The sequence below is a fragment of the Natrix helvetica genome, assembly GCF_964273705.1.
Source record: "Natrix helvetica genome assembly, chromosome: 8".
Classification (NCBI taxonomy): Eukaryota; Metazoa; Chordata; class Lepidosauria; order Squamata; family Natricidae; genus Natrix; species Natrix helvetica.
In genome coordinates, this window is record NC_138559.1 from 8,256,201 (window position 1) to 8,278,325 (window position 22,125).

The 22,125-nt window shown below is 44.3% G+C and overlaps 1 long non-coding RNA gene across 1 annotated transcript; it reads left to right on the forward strand.

Moving 5' to 3' along the window:
* Positions 1 to 14,075: 14,075 nt before the first annotated feature.
* LOC309396085 lies at positions 14,076 to 17,578 on the forward strand. The gene is made up of 3 exons (XR_014176038.1): positions 14,076 to 14,182; positions 16,608 to 16,796; positions 17,520 to 17,578. It is a non-coding gene; the product is annotated as an uncharacterized lncRNA (long non-coding RNA).
* The last annotated feature ends 4,547 nt before the right edge of the window (positions 17,579 to 22,125 follow it).

Consider the following 22,125-nt stretch of genomic DNA (forward strand, 5'->3'; position numbering starts at 1 on the left):
CTGAACCCCGGAAGCTCAGCCAATCGGCTCACGCATGAGTGCCGGGGGACCTGCCCTTCCAGTTTCCAACTCTCCCGCACAAGTGTGCACACTCCCGTTTCTCTAGGACCTTGGACAAGACACTGTGGTAGTGTGCCTTAATTCCCCATCTGTAAAAGGGAAGGCTAACATCCAATATTGCAGAACCGCGATATAGACAACGCTTCTTTGCTTCATCTACCCAAAATTACCGCTGTAACTTATCACATAGTTTCACTCAGCTAGAGGTGAAAGAAGAGAGTGTCATTTTCTCTCCCACCAGAACTGAAAACTGACTCAGGAATGCTCCATGATGGTTCAAGGGTGTGTGTGTCAAGGGGGGGTCTTGGGATAGATCTTCACTTCATGAATAAGCTCAAGTCCTAACAGAGGACCTAAAAGCTGTTAAGGTATACACGGTTGGCAGTTAAAATCCACCCCTCTGCTAGAAAACTGAATTATCCTGGGAAATATTGAAAAGGCAGAATATTATATTTCCCTGGATGTGAAAAGGGAGAAACGTGTTTTTAAAGACAGAGTAGCTCCCTACAGCTTCCTGCCTCCCACCCTTCGTCAATGGGCTATCAAAGCCTGAGCTAGTCTACATTATATAACAAAGGTGGGATCAGCCTTCCACGGAAACTCACCACATGGCATCTGGAAACTCAATCAAACTTGGGACTCAAAACACAGCCTGGAGAGTTGGCCCTGCACGGCCCCATGGGAGCCTGACAACCAATCAGAATACATTGGTTACACAGGAACAGGAAACAGAGCGGTGGGGCCGAACAGAGGATAAAAAACCCAGCAAGCCCCTTCTTCTCCCTCTTCTGTTCTTCACCCAACATCTGGAAGCATGTGGTTCCCCCTTTTCTGTTCAGGACCTCAAACCACGTGGTCCTGTCCACCAATAAACCATCTTTCCAAGCAGCCTCCGTGTTTCCAGTGTCTTTTTCCCCACTTGGAACTGAACCCAGAAGGACATTTCTTCCAACAATACGTAGTCCTCGACGTACAACAGTTCATTTAATGACTGTTCAAAGTTACGACAACACTGAAAAATGTGACTTATGACTGGGTCATGTGATCAAAATGCGGACATTGGCAACTGGTTCATATTTATGACGGTTGCCGTATCCCAGAGTCACATGATACCCTTTTGCAACCTTCTGACAAGCTAAGAATCAGGGGTGTCCAAACTTGGCAACTTTAAGACTTGTGGACTTCAACTCCCAGAATTCCCCAGCCAGCTGGCTGGGGAATTCTGGGAGTTGAAGTCCACAAGTCTTAAAGTTGCCAAGTTTGGACACCCCTGAGCTAAGTCAACGGGGAAGGCAGATTCACTTTACAACCCTGTTACATAGCAACTGCAGGGATTCACTTAACAACTGCGGCAAGGAAGATTGTAAAATGGGGCAAAATTTGCTTAACGAATATCTCACTTAACAACCAATATTTTGAGCTCAATTGTGGTCGTAAGTCAAGGACTACTTGTATGGCAGTTCCAAGTAAGGTGGTAGTTGTTTGTTTGTTTGTTTTTTGCAAATTCAGAATACGAATGATAAATATTATTATTGTTGTTGTTATTGTTCTTAATTTTGATATTCTATCCCTTCCTAACTACACACCAAGCTAAACCCTCAATACAGACCAACTTTAAAAACCAGGCAGAAAACCAAACAGAACAGAAAATAAATAAAAACAGGACAAAGGAGTTAAGGAGAGAAAGCACGGGGGAGGGGGAAGGAACTCTTTTGAGAATAAGAGATTTCTCAGCTCTTCCATTGGAGGCTCGTTTCTGATGGTTGTTTGCTTATCTATATTTTGAGCAACATGGAGCTTCTTCGGGAGTCTGGAAGAGCCAGGATGAGCCCTGGACCCCCCCAGTCTTCTGTTTAGCAAAGGTTTCAAAGAATGAGGATGGGGAGGGGAGACAGACAGAGGAGCAGATAAGATAAGAGGGGAAAAGACGTGCTGGAATCCACCTGCTTGTCTTCTCTAACCAACTCTGACAAACAGGAATCTGCTGCAGGCAGAAAAAAAGAGGATGAGACAGAGAAGATCTGGAAACTTCATTTTTAACTACTTGGAGTAAAGTTTCAGGATTCACTAAGCCATCCTCCACCTCTGCAGCACTGCCTGGATTAAACCTTTCCTTTTGTTATGCGGACCCAGCCACTGGGCTTTTAAAACCATGGTTTGCCTTGTGCAAAGGAAGCTAAGGTAAAAGGTAAAGGTTCCCCTCACTTATATGTGTTAGTTGTTCCTGACTCTAGGGGGCGGTGCTCATCTCCGTTTCAAAGCAAAAGAGCCAGCGCTGTCCAAAGAAGTCTCCATGGTCATGTGGCTGGCATGATGAAATGCCAAAGGGGCACGGAGCACTGTTCCCTTCCCACCAAAGGTGGTCCCTATTTTTCTACTTGCGTTTTTACTTGCTTTTGAACTGCTAGGTTGGCAGAAACTGAGATGAGTAATGGGAGCTCACTCCTTTACGTGGCGCTGGGGATTTGAACCCCCGAACTGCCAACCTTTCTGATTGACAAGCTCAGCGTCTTAGCCACTGGGCAGATGGGAAGGATGACTTCTTTCTGTTGAGTAGCGATGACTTAATTGCAAGCTTGTGCCCTAATGAAAGGCGTCTGCAAAGAAGGAAGAGTCTCAAGGCTTTAGGGGAAATGGGCAACCCACACTGTGCCTCCTGTGTAAATAGAATGCAGCTACTTTCAAAGCAACGCATGGTAAAGCATTCCTGTTGGTGTCAGAAGAGTGCCATTGCCCCTCCCTCCTATCCATTACAAAGCACACCATTCCTCATTCACAGGGACAAGGGGGAGTCCACGAGGAGCCTGGGAATCCTGCCATGCAATACAATCCGTCATAAAGGCCAGGAATTACCTCTTAAGAAGCCTCCTGTTCTTAACTTGGATTATTGAAGTGCCACCTTTATAACCAGCTGCGGTTCCTTCTTGTAGACTTGATGAAAGAGAGATCTCCAATTCTCGCCTTCTATTGGTTCTATGGGGAAAAAAGAGAACTGGCTATATTGATCCATGGAATAGGGACTAAGCAGTACATTATTATTATTATTATTATTATTATTATTATTATTATTATTATTATTATTATTATTATTATTATTATTATTATTAATGTTATTATTAATGTTAATCTTTGGTGAGATTCACTGCCTTTGGGGATGGTTGGTAGCTCAACAGCTCGAGTCCTAACCAAGGACCTAGGAACTGTTAAGGTAACGTCAAAGGATACAGGTGAAACTCAAAAAATTAGAATATCGTGCAAAAGTTCATTTATTTAAGTAATGCAACTTAAAAGGTGAAACTAATATATGAGATAAACTCATTACATTCAAAGCAAGATAGTTCAAGCCGTGATTTGTCATAATTGTGACAAATTATGACTTACAGCTCATGAAAACCCCAAATCCACAATCTCAGAAAATTAGAATATTACATGCAATCAATAAAACAAGGATTGTACATAGAACAATATTGGACCTCTGAAAAGTATAAGCATGCATATGTACTCAGTACTTGGTTTGGGCCCCTTTTGCCGCAATTACTGCCTCAATGCGGTGTGGCATGGAAGCTATCAGCCTGTGGCACTGCTGAGGTGTCATGGAAGACCAGGATGCTTCAATAGCGGCCTTCAGCTCTTCTGCATTGTTCGGTCTCATGTCTCTCATCTTTCTCTTGGCAATGCCCCATAGATTCACTATGGGGTTCAGGTCAGGCAAGTTTGTTGGCCAATCATGCACAGTCATTGAATCAGGTTTTGGTGCTTTTGGCAGTGTGGGCAGGTGCCAAGTTCTCCTGGAAAATGAAGTCAGTGTATCTATAAATATAAATAAAATAAAATAAAATACATATAAATAAAGATCATCTGCGGAAGGAAGCACTTTTTGAAGTTTTTTTGAAGTGCTCCAAAATCTCCTGGTAGATGGCTGCATTGACCCTGGACTTAATGAAGCACAGTGGACCAACACCAGCAGATGACATGGCTCCCCAAATCAACACAGACTGTGGAAACTTCACACTGGACTTCAAGCATCTTGCAGTGTGTGCCTCTCCATTCTTCTTCCATACTCTGGGTCCTTGGTTTCCAAATGAGATGCAAAAGTTGCTCTCATCAGAAAAGAGGACTTTGGACCACTGAGCAACAGACCAGGTCTGTTTTTCTTTAGCCCAGGTAAGACACTTCTGATGTTGTTTGTTGTTCAGGAGCGGCTTGACAAGAGGAATACGACATTTGAAGCCCATGTCCAGAATCCGTCTGTGGTGGCTCTTGATGCACTGACTCCAGCCTCAGTCCACTCCTTGTGAAAATCCCCAACACTTTTGAATGGCCTTTTCTGACAATCCTCTCCAGGCTGCGGTCATCCCTGCTGCTTGTGCACCTTTTTCTTCCACACTTTCCCCTTCCACATAACTTTCTATTAATGTGCTTTGATACAGCACTTTGGGAACATCCAACTTCTTTTGCAACTACCTTTTGAGAATTTCCCTCCTTATGGAGGGTGTCAATGATGGTTTTCTGCACAACTGTCAGATCAGCAGTCTTTCCCATGATTGTGATTCCTACTGAACCAGACTGAGAGGCCATTTAAAGGCTCAGGAACCCTTTGCAGGTGTTATGACTTAATTAGCTGCTTAGAGTGGGACACTTTGAGCCTAGAAAATTGCACTTTTTCACAATATTCAAATTTTCTGAGATTGTGGATTTGGGATTAGCTATAATCATCACAATTATGACAAATCATGGCTTGAACTATCTTACTTTGAATGTAATGAGTCTATCTCATATATTAGTTTCACCTTTTAAGTTGCATTACTGAAATAAATGAACTTTTGCACGATATTCTAATTTTTCGAGTTTCACCTGTATAAGCTGTTTCGATTTTTCTTCCAGTAGCTTGTCAGCTCCATGCCCTGGTTGCCTAGCAGAGGGAGCTGAGCCCTGTAGCTCATTTTGTGCAGAATGCCCAGGAGCCATAGCATCCAACGGAACCCTTGTTAATGCGGGCGACAGTTCAGCCGGCATAAATTTCATTTTTCTCGTATTCACCATGTTTGAATGGGTTGTGAAGCAAATTTTGTCTGGTCCTTCACCTAAGACCTATCTGATATGGTTGCACCTGTTCAGCATAGCCCTTAGGATCACTAGAGCGTGCAAGCCCCTCCACCACGACAAGGGTTGTTGTTATTGTTATTGTTGTTGGCATGTGAGCCTTTGCAGGAAACAACTTTGTTTGTTCTGGTCGGTTTAAACTCTGAAGCTCCGTTTTGACTCTGTGCTCTGTGTGGCTTTGCAAAGCTAATTTCCAATTAGGTCTTTGGCGGCATTTCAAGGGAGATAAAGGTGGGTGCTTATCAGCCTTATCTCAAAATACTTTTGCAGACTTCTGTCGGACTCTTTACAAACTATATGTGACTCATTACAGGCTGTGAATGAACATAATTCACAGCCATTGAAGTAAAAAGAGGGTTTTGGGGACTAAGTGTGTGCTTTTTACTGTCTCAGGAAGCCTAGGTCAGAACACATATACCAGTGAAACATGGACACTAACCTCACAATCTATACAAAAGCTGAGAGTGACACAAAGAGGCGTGGAAAGATACATGCCCGGCAACCCAAGACAAGATAGAAAGACCACCTGCACATGGAAATAGTAATACAGTCTTAGTAGGTAATATGACAGTGTTGTGGGAATTAGTTGTTCAGAAGAGTGACAGCATGGGTGAAAAAACAGTCCTCGTATCTTGTTGTTTTGGTGTGCAGTGCTCTATAGTGTCGTTTTGAGAGCAGAAGTTGAAACAATTTATGTCCAGGATGTGAGGGGTCTCTAGATATTTTCACGGCCCTCTTTTTGACTCGTGCAGTGTTACAGGTCCTCGATGGAAGGCAGGTTGGTAGCCATTGTTTTTTCTGCAGTTTTAATTATCCTTTGAAGTCTATGTCTGTCTTATTGGGTTGCAGAGCCAAATCAGACAGTTATGGAGGTGCAGATGATTCTGTAGGTTCATGTTGCATATCACAGATTTTTATGTCCCAGACTTAAGTCTTATTTGTACCGGAGAGAACTGCAGCTCTCTAAGGAGTGGGGCAACATGCACAAAGTCTTGGACCACAGTCTGTACTCACCAACTGCACATCCTAGAGTAGTTTGGAAGCAAGTCATGAGATCAGCATTGGTAGAGATACGGTGCTCTTTCCAAAGTCTATGATGAAAGGCTAGTTGTGCAAGCCAAGGGAGTCGGTACCATTCAACGCAGCTGAACTCCGGTCTCTCCCCTTCGCTTGCAAGCTTTGAATGCGGAGAATGTGCCGACTGCATTCCCAAACATGCTGGGCTGCTTGTTTCTGTGGTGCCTTCATGGCAGGAATGCTGCTTAGAACAGGTTGGGTGGTACCCAGAAGGCCTTTGTTTGTCTTGCTCAAAAAGGATGGATGTCCTCTTTTTTGTCTTTTCCAGGCAGTGAGGACTCCCACCCACTCCATTTGTATACCTCCCAAAACATTCCAGACACGCCAAAGACCTCAAAACATCGGATGAATGGGCTGGGCAAGAATTGCTGGCCCAAATTATTAGGCCACCCCCCAAGAGAAGACTGATTTGAAAGCTTCCACTTTTTCCTCCATCCTGGAATGAAAGAGAGGGCCTACAACAGTTCATGTAGTGACTGTTTAACGTTACAGCAGTGCTGAAAAAAGTTGACATGATGGTTTTTCACACTTACGTCCATAGCAACATCCCCATAGTCATGCAATCAAAATTCAGATGCTGTTCTGACTAGGCTCCCCGTGAGCATGAAGGAAATTCCTGCAGCATCCTGGGGTTACTTGATCAGCATTTGCAACCTTCCCAACTAGCATCAATGGGGAAAAGCCACATTTGCTCAATGGCCATATGATTTACTTAACAACTGCAGAGATGGCAAAAGAGCCAATAAAATCAGGCGTCACGTAACAAAAGACTTGCATAGCAATTGAAATTTGTGTCCCAGTTGTGGTCACAAGTCAAGGACTGTCTTTGCATTTCAAACTAACCTGCATCTTGAGTTTTTTTGATATAATTTAAAAACAGGCAATTCCTGGAGTTCAAATAGAGATTGTGTCTCAAGGTTACCTTATCAATTCGCCTTATCAAGATAATCCAGGGAACAAAGAACTGGAGGGAGGTGAGATACCCATGATTCAACTTTAATGGAACCATTAACCACGTCCAAGAGACCTACTTAGCTGTCTCATAATCTGTACAGGCAGTCCTCGATTGGTAACCATTCATTTAGTGACCATTCAAAGTTACAACAGCACTGAAAAATGTGACTTATGCCCATTTTTCACACTTACCTTTTTTAAAAACAAGATTTAATGTACATTTATTCTTAACATGTGGAACATATAAGTTTTATAGTGAATAAATGATATTCATTAAGCCAGAGGAAAAGGAAAAATTTACGGTACATCAAGTTTTTTTGTATTTTTTAAACTACATTATTTTGAAATGCAAATGTGTATTCTTTGCAATGAAAAATCTTTGAAGGTGTGTTTTATTTTTCCCCCATATATGTATTTTTTTCTGTAGATTGGTAACCATTTTCTTAAATTAATCTGTACGTAACTATTTCCACATCTTCATTTATAAAGTAAGTTGTGAGCAATTGCTCTCCCAAAATAGAGCATGACTTTATACATACAGAAACTTGTACATTACCCTCGTGGTGTTTTTTTCTTAGTATTTGGAGTTATAGCCCAAAGTAAATAATAATAATAATAATAATAATAATAATAATAATAATAATAATAATAATATAACAACAACAATAATAATAATAATAGCCCTCCCGAGGAGCTTTATCTTGTCATGGTGGAGGGGCTTGCACGCTCTAGTGATCCTAAGGACTATGCTGAACAGGTGCAACCATATCAGATAGGTCTTAGGTGAAGGACCAGATGAAATTTGCTCCACAATCCATTCAAACATGGTGAATACGAGAAAAATGAAATTTATGCCAGCTGAACCGTCGCCCGGATTAACAAGGGTTCCGTTGGATACTATGGCTCCTGGGCATTCTGCGCAAAATGAGCTACAGGGCTCAGCTCCCTCTGCTGGCCAACCAGGGCATGGAGCTGACAAGCGACTGGAAGAAAAAGCGAAAAATCTGGACTAGGGATGGAAACATCTCTATTATGGAAGCTTACTATCAGTCTGAGCTAGAAAAACGTGGATTTAAAAAACGAATGTATCAGATTTGGAAGGTGAACCACAAGGACTATGATATCAGTGAACAAAGGCTAATGGACCAACAACGTGTAATTCTGAGCCACAAATTTTTCACTACTGCAGAATTAACAGGAATCGAAGAGAAAGCAACTAATGGTCCGAGTATACCAACAAAGAAGAGTAACATCATGACAACTGCACTTGGCCTACAATACACCTGACATAACAATAATTGAAAAGAAAAAAGTATGGTTCATTGATATTGCAATGGTGATGCATGAATTGAAGATAAACAGCAAGAAAAAATCACAAAATACTGGGACTTGCAAATTGAGGTTGAGCAACTGTGGAAAAAGAAATCATGTGTTGTCCCAATTGTAATTGGAGCCCTTGGAGCAATATCTAAAGAGCTACCTCGCTATTTGGAAATTCTAAATTTATCAGACTTGAACATTCTGACTCTACAAAAGCCACCCTACTTGGAACAACTAATGTCCTCCGACGTTACCTTAACAGTTCTTAGGTCCTTGGTTAGGACTCAAGCTGACTTGAACATTCTGACTCTACAAAAAATCACCCTACTTGGAACAGCTTATATCCTCCGACGTTACCTTAACAGTTCCTATGTCCTTGGTTAGGACTCAAGCTGTTGAGCTACCAACCAGCCCCAAAGGCTGTGAATCTCACCAAAGATTAACCACATCATAATAATAATATCGAAAATGAGAAGGTGAAGATCTTGTGGGACTTTTGAATACAAACAGATCGTCATTTGGAGCACAGCATGCCAGATATCATGGTTGTAGTGGGCCGAAGTGTATAGTTTATTGATATTGCTGTTCCTGGAGATGCCAGAGTTGAAGAAAAAGAAGTAGAAAAATAATGATAATATCGCGACCTGGCCATCGAAACTACACGGCTATGGATGAAGCATGTAAGAGTGATATCCATTGTCATCGGGGCACTTGGCACCATGTCCAAGAATTTTACAAGATACATCCACAAATTGCAGCTTCCTGCAATAACACCAGCGGAACTGCAAAAAACTGCGCTACTCGGAACATCTTATATTTTAAGAAGGTACTTGGTTGATACCTAGGCCGCTGGCAGCAACCCGTATCAACCATTAGCACCAGTGACTGGTATTTGTAATGCATTTTTGAATGTTCTGTTGGCTGACTTTCATGTTTAATGAATAAAGTAAATAATAATAATAATAAAATTAAGTCTACCATCACTTGTAGTTACCATATCATGAAAAAAATAAATCCTTGTACTTGTTTTATTTATTTTTTAAAAAGACGAGAGTATGTTTAATGTACAACTTCTATATACAACACTGCCTTTAGGCAATAAAAATATTTTTAAAAATGATTTAAAGGAATTGTTGCACGCTTACCTTCGTAGCATCCCCACGATCAGGGGATCAAAACTCAGAGGCTTGGCAACTGATTCAAACGTTATGACCTTCGTAGTGTCCCAAGGTCACATGATCCCCCTTTGTAACCTTCTGATGAGCAAAATTAATGGGGAAACCAGATTCACTCAACAACCGTGTTACTGACTTTATCAACTGTGGCGATTCACTTAACAATGAAAGGTCGTAAAATGGGGACAAAGGCACTGCACAACATGTAGGAAAGGATTTTATTTCACTTATTCATTGCTATTGACTTTGTGGGGTGGGTTGCCTCCTTATACATCAGGTTGCCATTCGATCTATTCACTAAGGCTGAGTAACTATTACTATTAGTCTTCTCATCGTTCCTATCACCCATCTCCTCCCACTTATGACTGCAGGACTGTAACTTTGTTGCTTGTATCCTTACGATATATATTGATATTGTTTCCTGATTGCTTATTTGTACCTGCGACTATCATTGTACCTTATGATTCTTGATGAATGTATCTTGTCTTTTTATGTACACTGAGAACAGATGCACCAAAGACAAATTCCTTGTGTGTCCAATCACACTTGGCCAATAAAGAATTCTATTCTATTTTATTCTATTTCTATTGAATCTATCTTGTCTTTTTATGTACACTTAGAGCATCTGCACCAAAGACAAATTCCTTGTGTGTCCAATCACACTTGGCCAATAAAGAATTTACTCTATTCTATTTCTATTCCTATTCTATTCTATTGAAGGTATCTTGTCTTGTTTTGTACACTGAGAGCAGATGCACCAAAGACAAATTCCTTGTGTGTCCAATCACACTTGGCCAATAAAAAATTCTATTCTATTTCTTTTTCTTTTCTATTCTTATCCTATTTCTCTATTATTCTATTCTATTCTATTCTATTCTATTCTATTCTATTCCTATTCCCTATTCCCTATTCCTATTCCATTCATATTCCCTATTCCTATTCCATTCCTATTCCCTATTCCTATTCTATTCCTATTCCCTATTCCTATTCTATTCTTTCATATTCCATTCATATTCCCTATTCCTATTCCTATTCTATTCTAATCCTATTTCTCCTATTCTATTCTATTCTATTCCATTCTATTCTTTGATTTATCTCCTTTTTCAGAAGTCTTTTACTTCCAAGGAAGCTTTGCCCACCAATGTTGATCTTTCCTTAGAGATGTGAAACAACTGGGGAGAGGAATAAAGAAGTGGCCAATAAAAGAATTCTACTCTCTTCTATCTAGGTCCAAATTACCGGTTGTGGCTTTCAAATGAGAGCCTTCCTTTCAGGGACTGGATTGCTGACCTTCCAGGGGGAGGGAAAGGGGTATTTTTGCCCACCTCTGGAGTCTTGCAATCCGGACTTTCCTGGAGCCAGATGGGAAAGGAAAGGATCCTTTCATTTGGCCTTTTCATGACAGTCTTCTGAGACCCTCATGGAGAAGACCCTTTCCTCCCGCCCTCTCCCCCCCCCGGCTTCCATTCCACCCGGGCGGGGTGGGGGTCTCCTGGCGGCCCCCTGGAAGCCCCTCCCGGCAGAAACCGCCCCGTGCGCTCCGCCTGGCGGTTGAACGGCCGGAGGGGCAGTTGGAAGCGCTCGAGGCGTTCCTTTCACGCGGGGCTCCTTTAGGGCTTCGCAACGGTCGCTGTGGCGCATTGGTGGCGGAGTCGGTCGGTAGCGTCTCGGCGGTGCTTCGCTCCTTTCCGAGATGTTTTTCAGACGGGGCGTCTACCGGTTGCCTCCTTGCAGCGTCGAGGATGAGTGGGGGGCCGCCTTCGGGACAACCTTTTCCCCCGGCCCACCTTTGCCTGCCGGACTCCCGGCTCCCCGGTGCAGCACGCCCATGGTTGCTGCTGCTCCCTTGCCGGCCGAGCGCTTGGAATCGCCGCTGCCTCCCCGGAGGGAGCCAGGGAGCCTGGGTGGCGATCCTGCGGGTGGGTCCGGTTCCCCCCCCCCCCCCCGGTTTCCTGTCAAGTTTCAGGGTAGCTTTTCTCTTGCTGAAACACGCCGGAGCCGCTCGGTTGCGGATGGGCGGCTGATCTATGTAAAATAAGTGAAAAGAGAGAGAGAGAGAGAGAGAGAGAGAGAGAGAGAGAGAGAGAGAGAGAGAGAGGGAGGGAGGGAGGGAGGGAGGGAGGGAGGGAGGGAGGGAGGGAGGGAGGGAGGGAGGGAGGGAGGGAGGGAGAGAGAGAGAGAGAGATGGATGGATGGAGAGAGAGAGAGAGGGGAGGATGGATGGATAGATAGATAGGTGATGCATAGATTTATACACATATCTATCCATCCATCTATCTAATAAGTGAAAGAGAGAGAGAAAGGATGGTGGATAGATATCATCTATATTGCTCTCTATATATCGATCTCTATATATAATAAGTGAAGATAGATAGAAAGAGGGGGGATGATGATGTATAGATATCTTATATATATATTAAGTGAAGAGAGAGAGAGAGAGGATGATGGATAAATATCATCTATATCTACCTATCTATCTATCTAATAAGTGAAGAGATAGAGAGGGGGGGAGGATGATAGACAGATATCATCTACATATCTCTATCTCTCTATCTCTGTATATCTATATAAAATAAGTAAACATAGATAGACAGATAGAAATACTGATAGATGGATAGATACTATATATGTGTGTGTGTGTGTTTGTGTGTGTGTGTGTATGTATGTATATATATGTATATATGTATGTATGTATGTATATATATATATATATATATATATATATATATATATATATATATATATATATATATATATATATATATATATATATATATATATAATAAGTGAATAAAGGCATGCTTTAAAGATGGGAAGGCCATTCCACGCAGAGCAGTGGAAGAAGCGGGGGAGAGGCGCATGGGATGGCTAAATCAAGGGCGTAAAAATGCGCCTCTTCCAGAGACCTTGGCTGCAACTATTCCCATTTTCCATCAGCAGTAAATGATTGGGTGGGAGAATAATAGGGCTAAGAGAAAAGAAGATTGAGGCACCTGGGCTGCTGGCCTCCTTCAATTAGATTGATTATAAAGCTTTTTTTAATTGCCCCAGCGGCTAACAGGATTCAAAATTCAGCCTGGTTGAAGCCATCAGGGGGTCAGGATTGTCCTGAGTGAGATCTGAAGAAGTCTTGGTAGATGAGCTTCCAAGAATGAGCGTGCAAGGGATGGCCTTGAGATGAAACCACACAGGGTGAAATGTGGTTGGTTCATTTCCTGGCCCTCTTTATCAGATGGAGATTCACTTTTCAGTGCCTGATTCACACATGTATGCTTTGTACTGCAGGGCACATAAATCAAATCTCGCCCCCTTCCTCAGCATATCTGCTCCAGGATTGCATGGGGGAGGAAACACCTAAAGTCCCCTAAAACAGGGCAAAGATGCTGCAGTGTGTGAGCACAAATTTGATTGGTGTATTCCTGTTTAAATGCCCCCCTGCCCCATCTCAGGAAAACTGTGAATCTGGGTTGCGCACAACAACTACAAAATGTTATTTTAAAAAACAAGAAATCCGAAGAATTAAAAATTGTGATTAAAAGGCAAAGCGAGAGCAGCAGATCTTAATTACAATGGAGCCACCACAGCAACTCACCAGTTTCTTATGCCCCCACCCCCCAAGCCTGATGGCATAAGTTACATTTCTGGAAAATCAACAGGGATGGAGCCTCCCTCGTTTGGGAGGGGGCCCCATGATCTATAAGGTGGGTGCATTGGCAGGAAAGCCCATCTCCTATGTCCCACCCAATATACCTCTTTTGACAGGTGTGATTTGTGCATGTTTTTCCTGCCAGTTTGCTGGGTTCAGCTGGAAAACAGCTGTTTTCTTTTTTTTTAGTAGGAATACAAACATTTTATTTTGATGATCTAATATGGAAAAGAAACAGCCTTTTCAAAACAGTTTGTGGGGAGAGAAAAGGGGGTGGGAGTTTAGGCCACAATCAATCATCTGGGGATCAAAGTTTTGAGACAATCCTTGTGGTTGGATCTCCAACCATGGGACTGGCAGTCTACTAACTCTTGTCAAGGAAATCTGGCTCCAACTTCATCTTCCTCCTATTTTCTCCTGTGAGGTGTATTGATCTGAGAAGAACTTGACTGACTCCAAGTCACCCAGCTGTCTTCCATGGCTGAGGCAGGACTAGAACTCACGGCCTCCCACTTGTCTAGCCTGGCGCCTTTAAACTGGCCTTCAAAGTAGAACCAACTGGCAGTTGTAGGTTCGGCTAAGAGAGAAGTACCAGCGTGGCAGATGAGGGATTAAAACTTTCATCTCCCCCCCTCCCGCTTCCTCCTCCTCTTCCGTCATCATTGTGCCATGACTTCCTTTGGGGAAAATGTGACTAGAGAATACAACAAAACATTGTTTAAATTGTTGTTCTCCTTTAAAAGGCAATCCACTGAACGTTGATGAGGTTCTGGATGAGGCCTCCACAGGATGCAGTCAAGGAACCTCGGTTGGCAGCATCTTCAAAGAGGAGAATACAAAAGAACAGGTGAGTGTTGGGAGATGCCACTTGGCCCAAGTTGACCTGAGGAGTCTTATGAAACTGCTCTGGCGGAGCAGGGGCAGCTGGGACTGGAAATGGAGGGGCTTTGCGTGGGCATTCCTGGTGATGGGCATGGTCAGAGAGCCAAGGATCATTATTAGATTTGTCTTCCCTCTGGGACTACTCAATCTCTCCTCCCACTAGCCAGTTGGGTTAGATTCGTATGGGAGATATTCTTGAATTCCACCTGTGAAGATGCCTTGCATCACTGCCTCTTGCTAGAGAGTCCCTGTGTCTTCACCTTTCAAAATCCCTGCATTCTATCGATGGAAGTTTTGTGAACATTTTTTACTTTTTAAAGTGAAATTATTGGATTTTCTTCTCCTATTTCTTTTTTTACCTATGGATTAAATCTTTTCCTTTATTTCTACAATACTGGTTGGGATAGATTCTTTATTTTCACTTTGTTTCAATTAAGAATTTTGTTTCTTCTAAACCTGAAACATAAAGAAGATATAAAAGGAATATAAAGAGGGTAGTAATCTTAGAGGGAAAAGAAGTTACACTGCCACTTGGAGGTTGGGGGTTGAGACCTGGAAATATTGCTTTTTCTTTTTTCCCTTTGATCATTTTGACCTTGCACTTCAAAGGCTTCAGCTTGTTTATAGAGAAGAGCATGGGTTGTTTACGCAGGTGCTCTCTGGATGCTTGTTGGTAGCTGGAAAGAAGTGAAAACAAAGATTTGTTTTTAAACTAGAGTGGCAGTGTTTACTAATTGGAAGGATGGCACGACATCAAAAAGAAACCATAACATTACAACAGATTATGCTTGGAATTCAAAAATTATTAGAAACAACAGAGAGAATTGAGAAGAGATGGGAAAATATTGAAAATATAAATTTTAATGTGGTAAAACCTGATGGAAAAATGGAAGATATTCAGCAAATGGGAAAAGTGGAGGCTAGAGTCCCAAAAACCCAAGGGAAAAATGAACAAAGAGGCAAAAGAACCGTGGATATTGACAGTGAACTGAGTGTGGTTGGAGATGGAAAGCGTGGAACAAGGAAAGGGAAGATAGATGGAAAGGTGCTTTGATTTAGATTTAGGTATAGAAGAAGAAAAAAGAGAAGAATGGATGGATTTAAGAAGAGAAACTTTGACAAAAACTTTACTGATAACCAAAGATAAGGTGATTAAAGAAGCTGATGAAGGGTTTTGAGATTTTACAAGATATGTAACAAACAACAAGTTGCGAAGAGAAGTCCAAACAAATTTGATTAAGGAAATAACCAGAAGACTAATTCCACAAATGGCAAAAGAAATAGGACTGCACTATTACTGGAAAGACACAGGTTGAGATATGGAAATCAATAATAAAACACTAGTTAAATTTAGTTAAAATTAGAGCATTATGTTAAAAACGTAGTGATAATGGATAAAGTTAGATAAATAATTGATAATGATAACAATGTATACATATGTATTGGTTTGATAAGAAGAAATTTGGTATAAATTTTAAATGGGGAAAAAAGGGGAAAAGTAAGTTAAACTTAGTCAAACTATTTTTAAATGAATGACTGATAATGATAATAATGTAACAATTTGTACTGACATAAAAGGGAAACTGGATATAAATTGTAAACAATGATTAAGAAAAGAGGTCTAAAAATTTTGTTATTAAACATAATTAATTTTTATTTTGAATGTGTTATAAAGGTATAATGTGGCTGGATGATATTGAAAATAGATAAAGGAATGCCACTATTTTATTTATTATTTTATTTTATTAAATTTATAGACCGCCCCCTCTCCCCGAAGGGACTATGTGGTTTTGTTTTAAATTTTGGAATGTTTGTTATAAAGGGACGTTAAACAATTACAGTCATATGAAGGATGAGATATGATGATAGCAATATATATAAATATATGTGATGTAAAATATATAACCTGATATGAATCATAGGTGGTGACTGTGGAAGGGAAGCATGAAAGTTCTTTGTAACCAATTGACACACTTTCTACAATCTGTAATGGAAAATGATTTTAAGGTGTTGGTTTGTGTTTATTCAAAAAATAAAAAATTTATTTAAAAAAAATATTTTCCAGTACCACAGGAACTAGGACCAGAAATGATAGCTGTAATAGTAATAATTCATATAAAGTTGCAGCTACTTAGACTTGGTTTAAACATAAGGAAATCGATCTAATGGTGAGAGTTGTCCAAGAGGACCACAGTCTACCATCCAAGGGGTTGGCTTTTCCAACAGGGGAAGAGGCTACTAAATAAGGCTGTGAGTTTCCCATCTCTGGAGACCTTGAAGACGTTGGATAGTTTAATTGGTTTTCCCACACATTATGTGAGGGCCAGAGAAAATATTATTTCAGGAGAGCGTCCCGATTCCAGAATTCTGCATGATGTTCATTTTTCTAGGCACAGCAGCCAGCATCCTGCCCCATGCCAGGACCAGGACCAGGACTACACTACCTGGAGAACCTCTCCGGACTCATGGAGAAATATGCTAAACTGCAGAAAGCGTACGCAGAAATAGCCCTTGAATATAATGTTTTGAATTATAGAATTGAGGCCTTGGAGAGACGGTCCAGCCCCACAAAAGAGAAGGTAATAAATTGCTATAGCTAATAAATTGTAATTTATAGACATTGGTGCCCATTGGAGAGACAGAATGGCAGGGGGAGAGAAAGAGAGAGGGAGTGAGAAAGAGAGAAAAAGAGAAATAAAGAGAGAGAAAGATAGAGAGAGGGAGAAAGAGAAAAAGAATGGGAGACAGAGAGAGAAAAAGGAAGACACAGAGAGAGAAAGAGAAAGAGAGGGAGGGAGGGACGGGGAGAGAGAGAGAGAGAGAGAGAGAGAGAGAAAGGAAGACAGAGAGAAAGAGAAAGAGAGGGAGGGAGGGAGGGAGGGAGAGAGACACACCTTTGTTCAAGATCAACGGGTTGAAACTCATGCAAGAGATGTCTTGCTTAGCCACAGGAATTTGGGGCTCCATTGTCGTCATAAGCTGAGGACTATCTGAAGGCAACCCCAGAGGTGGGTTGCTCCCGGTTTGGCCTGGTTCAGCCGAACAGGTAGGCCTGGGTCGCAGAACCAGGAGTGACCCACGCCTGCCATGTCCCCGAACCAGTTCCCACGCTGCCACTGGGTCTTTGCAATTTTTGTTTTTAGCGACTGCACGTGCCCAGTTTACTGTAAATTGTTCTGCGCGTGCACGAAGAGCAATCTACATCGAACAGCGCATGCACGCGGGGGGCGGGGTTTGCAAACCAGTAGTCAAACTGGCAGCAACCCATCCCTGGTCAATACCCTTTGCGGTTTGGTTTGCAGAATCCTTTGCATGAAATTGGGGAATGTTTCATCATGGAGGACACTCTCCCATGGGAAGATCCCCAGCCGGATGAACCAGCTGCCCTAGCAGAAATTCCTCATAGGCGCCGGCCGCGTAATCGGAGTGAGTACCTGGTGGTCCCTCTGTGTTGACCATAGCCCCCCCCCATTTCTTGGCTTTACCTGTCTTGTAGAAGACATCCAATCGGTCCCCCTGATTTCCCCTAGAATTTGCTAGCTTTACAAATAGCCTGGACTTTGTAAACAAGTGGATTTCTGCAAGTTCTTTCTTCTTTGCAGGGATGAAAATTAGATCTCCGTGCTTAAGCCCCATTATGGAGGAAGAGGATAATATTTGCGAGACTGGACCATCAGTCAGCAAGAATAAGGTGAGCTGGAAGTTGAGAGGCTGCCAGTACGGAGTTGAAGTCCACAGGACTTAAAGTCGCCAAGGTTGATTTAGAGACTGTTGGAAGTTACAACAGCTATGAAAAAAGTGACTTATGACCAATCTCCACCCTAATGACCGTTGTAGAATCTCCATGGTTCCGGGATCAAAATTCCAAAGCTTGGCAACTGACTCATAGTTATGACGGTTGCAGTGTCCCGACGTCATGCGATCCCCTTTTGCAACCTTCTGACAAGCAAAGTCAATGGGGAAGCCAGATCCCCTTCACGCAATAACTGCAGGGGACTGTGGCAAGGAAGGTCATAAAATGGGGGGAGGGACTCCCTTAACACATTTCTCCCTTAACAACTGAAATTTCGGCCTCAATTGTGGACATGAGTCGAGGACTTCCTGTATTTGCTCCAACTAGTGTGATCAGTGGGAAGAGGTGTGATGAGGATTATAGCCTAAAACAGATCCAAGCGCTGGAGAGAGTGTCAGTTGGTCTTATCTGAAATGCATGCCTAGAAGCGGTCGTGGGAGGAGTCACATGTGGGTATTAACACGGCCCATTTGCCCAGAGACTGAGATAAATTTGAGGCCACTCCCTCTGCTTCCTCCTCGTGACTCCCCAGATTAACCGATGGTCCAGTCCAAGAAGAGCCTGGGAAGGAAGGGAACAAGAACAAAGGACAACAACTCCCTCCCCCCCAGGCCTGACTGACCAATGACTAATCTCCCTCAGGCCCCCCATGCACAGAAGCGCACCAACGGGTGGGAAGTGACTTTTCCCACGACCGCTTCTAGACGTGCAGTTCAGGTAAGACCAACTGACAGTCTCCGAAGCGAGGTGTGGGAGGAGTCACGTGTGGGACAGACCCAAGCTAGATGTCCATGGGAGGGAATCATTGGGCCTGATCCCCACGAGTGTCCAACACACCCTGGAGAACCTTCCTACCAAATGATGCCTCCGCAGAGGCAGAGGCATCCAGCCGGTAATGCCTAATGAAGGGAGAGGGTGAAGCCCAAGCGGCCGCCCTGCAGATGTCCTCAATGGGCACCTGGGTAGCCCAAGCCGTAGAGGTGGCTGCACTCCTTGTGGAGTGTGCAGTGATGCCGTCTGGAACCGGGATCCCCGTGCCTCATAAGCCTCAGTGATAGCTAACCTAATCCACCTACTGATGGTGGCGGGTGATACCTTCGCCCCCCTGCAAGAAGGCTGGAAGGAGACGAAAAGCGCCTCCGACCTCCTGAAGGCAGCCGTGCGTTTGAGGTAAATGCGAAGAGCCCTACGGATGTCCAGGTGGTGCCAGGACCTTTCCCTTTCTCTGGAAGGTGCCGGACAGAAGTCTGGGAGCACCACCTCCTGAGCCCTCTGGAAAGGGGTGTTGACCTTGGGCAGGAAAGCCGGGTCTAGCCTGAGCATTGCCCTGTTGTCATGGAAGGTGCATAAATCCGCCCTAGCAGATAAGCCATTGATGTCGGACACCTGCCTAGCAGAGGTGATGGCTACTAGGAAAACCACCTTGAGTGTTAGGAGCTAGAAGGATGCCTCTGAAAGAGCCTGGAGTACCGTGGGAAGATCCCAGGTGGGAAACCGATGGATGACCGGAGGCCGAAGGTTAGCAGCCCCTCTGAGGAACCTCTTTATGACCGGATGTTGGGATAAGGATCTAGACCCCACCCTAATAACTGTGGCCAAGGCTGAGACCTGCCTTCTGAGGGTAATGGGAGCCAGACCTTTCTCCAACCCATCCTGGAGGAACTCCAGTACCTGCGGCGCTGAAGCTGAGGATGGCTCTACCTGGGCTGACCTACACCAAGCTGCAAAGGAACTCCAGGTCGCATCGTAGATGCGCGTGGTAGACTTCCTTCTGGAAGCCTCAATGGTCCTGATCACCCTGGCTGAGAACTGGACCTCCCTTAGCTGCTCCCGCTCAAGCGCCAAGCGGTTAGTTGGAGCCACTCCAGATCCGGATGATCCAGACTCGGCACAGAGCTACCTCCTCCCGGGAATCCTCCAATGAGGCGCAACCGACAGACCAACTAGGTCCGCAAACGCCGGGGCCAGTGGGGCGCTATCAGAATCACTTCTGCCTTCTCTAGCATTAGCTTCCTCAGAACCCCTCCAAACAGCTGGTCTCCCGTGTACTCCGCCCCCGCCAAATGCCACTTTGCCTGGGATTCTGCTTGCCAATTGTGCAGCCAGAGAGGGCTCCTGGAAGCCACCGAAGAAGATCGAGCCCCGGAAGAATACTTGACCGCATCCAGCGTAGCGTCAGCTGAAAATTGAGTGGCCGCCATCAGCTTCTTGAAGTCCTGCAAGAGTCGCACGTCCGAAGTGGGGGTTCGATCGCGAAGCTGTTCCAGCCAAAGCAGAGTGGACCTGTTGAAAAACGAAGCCGCCGCGCCGCCCTGATTGCCCACATTACGGCCTGAAAGGTCTTACGCAGCACCACTTCCGTCCTCTTATCCTCTGCCTTCAGACAGTTGGAGATCTCACCAGTCACCACCGCGGAAGCGGAGGGCAGGCCAGCCACCGGGACATCTATATCTGGAGCCTGCAGTGCTGGGGCAAAGGTTGCTTTCAGACTGTAAAACCTACGGCCATTACTGCCTGGAGTGGGAAACGTGCCAGGCTTTGCCCTCTGAGATTTGAGCACCTCCATAAATAAATCAGGGGTAGGAATCTCCTCCTTTTCAACCTGTGGCTTGTAAAAGGGCCCCTTCTTGGTCCCTCCCACTGGAGGGGGGAGGCAGTTGCAGCTTGAGAAGGGGCTGGGGGGCTGCTGTCCAGATCCACAGGAGCCCTGGCCGTGCGAAGCAGGGAACCAAGCAAGGCGAGAGGGAACAAGCCAGCGATAGGAGGGGCCTCTGGAACCTGGGAATCTTCGTCCTCAGAGAAGGCCACGTCCTTCTGCCCCTCTTCTTCCAATCCAGACCCCTCACTAGCCGTGGAAGGGGAATCCGATCTGCGCTTTCTAGCTGCAGAAGATTGGGGTTGGTCTGGATGACCTCGTGGGGTCCCATGAGAAGATAAGAAGATTTTCGTCTAGAGCAGTGGTTCCCAAAGTGGGCAGTATGCCCCCTTAGGGGCGATGGGACGACTTAGGGGGGCGCAAAGAGGCAAGGGAGGAGGCAGAAGAGTGCTGGGGTGTTCTGCTGTACTGAACTCCCGACTCTCCTAGCTTAGCACGCAGGCGCAGAAGGGAATGCGATGGGACCGAAAGCGAGAGTCCTTCCCCGCGTGGCTTGTGTGGAGGTGGCGGCTCAGTCTTGCCTCACCAGGAACCGGAGATGCCGCGTGGGTGGAAGGGCTGGGTTCTTCTTCGTCACGCGAGATGGCAGTTAAATCTGCTCCTCCAGCTGCCGGGGGGTGGGATAGCGATGGACGTAGCGATGGACTTGTCTTCCCTGCTTCTCGCCGGCTTTGCCACCTTCCTTCTCCTTTGCGGTTTGGTTTGCAGACTCATTTGAATGAAATAGGGGAATGTTTCACCTGTTTATCCTCTCCCCCCTACAAAAATTAAACCCCCAGTGGCATTTCTGGCATGAATTGTGTTCTTCATCTCAAGTCCTCTTTTTCTGGCAGAAGGGCCCATGTGAAGTCATAATGGAGGACACTGTATTGTCCTGTGAAGATCTCGAGCCGGATGAGGCAGCATCCAAGAAGGAGAGTCATGGTAGCTGCTGGGGCCGTATTTGGAGTGAGTACCTGGTGGTCCCCCTGTGCTCACCATAGCCCCCCCCCCATTTCTTGGCTTTGACTGTCATGTAGAAGCCACATCCAATCGGTCCCACTAATGTTTCCCTAGAATTGGCTAGCTTTGCCAATAGCCTGGATTTTGTAAACAAGGGGATTTCTCTTGTTCCTTAAAAAAGTGGATTTCTGCAAGCTCTTTCTTCTTTGCAGGGAAGAAGACTGACTCTTCCTCCACAATGAAGGATGAGAACACCAATTGGATGGAGCCATCAAGTAGGAAGAGTCAGGTGAGCTAGAAGTTGGGAGGCTGCCAGTACCGAGACTGGGGGTAGATCAGAACTCCGTCTGGAGAGAGAGAGAGAGAGAGAGAGAGAGAGAGAGAGAGAGAGAGAGAGAGAGAGAGAGAGAGAGAGAGAGAGAGAGAGAGAGAGAGAGAGAGAGACGTTGTGATGCCGTAGGAGGAAGATATTGGTTCATACAATATTCCTTAAGTCAGACATGGGAAGAATGTTGGT